The following is an 885-nucleotide window of genomic DNA, read 5'->3' on the forward strand; positions in this document are numbered from 1 at the left end:
AAGGAGAGAGAGTTTTACAAGCTGATGCAGCTAAGAAAGTCTCGTTGAAAGCAGGAACGAAGACTGTGACGACTATTTGAACTAGTTTCAAAGGCTTGATTGACCCTTGGGAGTGAATCTGGCTAGGGCGCCCTCGTAAGGCGTAGGGTAGGGATTTGAAACCGGAGGCCTCTCCTCATCTAGTTCTTTCGTTACGCCGAGAAGAAGCAGAAAGAAGCTTGGAAGAAGAGATGGTCAATCTTCATCTTATGGGCGAGACTGCTAAAAAAGAGGCTCTTTAAAGCCAGAACGAGTCCTCTCTTGCGGGAGGGATAGGCGGGAAAGGGGGAGGAGGTCTTCAGTCACTCCGTTTTTGAATTGGGTCACGAATGGTATTCGATTTCTTTTAACAGCAAAAAAGCATTCGAACTTGGGAGATGCGAAAAAGAATCAGGTTCTTTTTTATATTCCTTCTTCAAGATAGTACGCACAGGTGAGAACATCCCTAATCGAATGGCCTAGCTTTGCTTCTTCCTCTTTCTCTGCTTCGGTTTACCAAAGGGGGTGAGGTCGACCTTCTTTCGGTGGTACCTTTTCTGTCTAGCTCGTTCTCTTGGTCAAAACAACTACTCCTTAGTGGCCAATAAGAATCAGAATCGCCCGGGATGAGTGAGAGCTAAAAGAAAAGCCTAGCGGCAATTCCCGATCTTCTCTTGATAGAAAGATCATATCAACACCGAACGAAGACAGATCGTAGTTACGAGAAGAAAGGTATGCCGGTTGATGGATGTAGTTCATTCTAGAAGTAGTTTGTTAACCGAATTGAATTGTTCGGTCGTGGTACTTTTGCTTGCTATTCAAACACATTGTCGAAAGGGGAAGATCGAATTAGCTCTGGTTCAAGAA

This window comes from Vigna unguiculata, unplaced genomic scaffold (genome assembly GCF_037176805.1).
Source record: "Vigna unguiculata cultivar grain cowpea cultivar isolate G323 ecotype 2 unplaced genomic scaffold, ASM3717680v1 ptg000300l, whole genome shotgun sequence".
Classification (NCBI taxonomy): domain Eukaryota; kingdom Viridiplantae; phylum Streptophyta; class Magnoliopsida; order Fabales; family Fabaceae; genus Vigna; species Vigna unguiculata.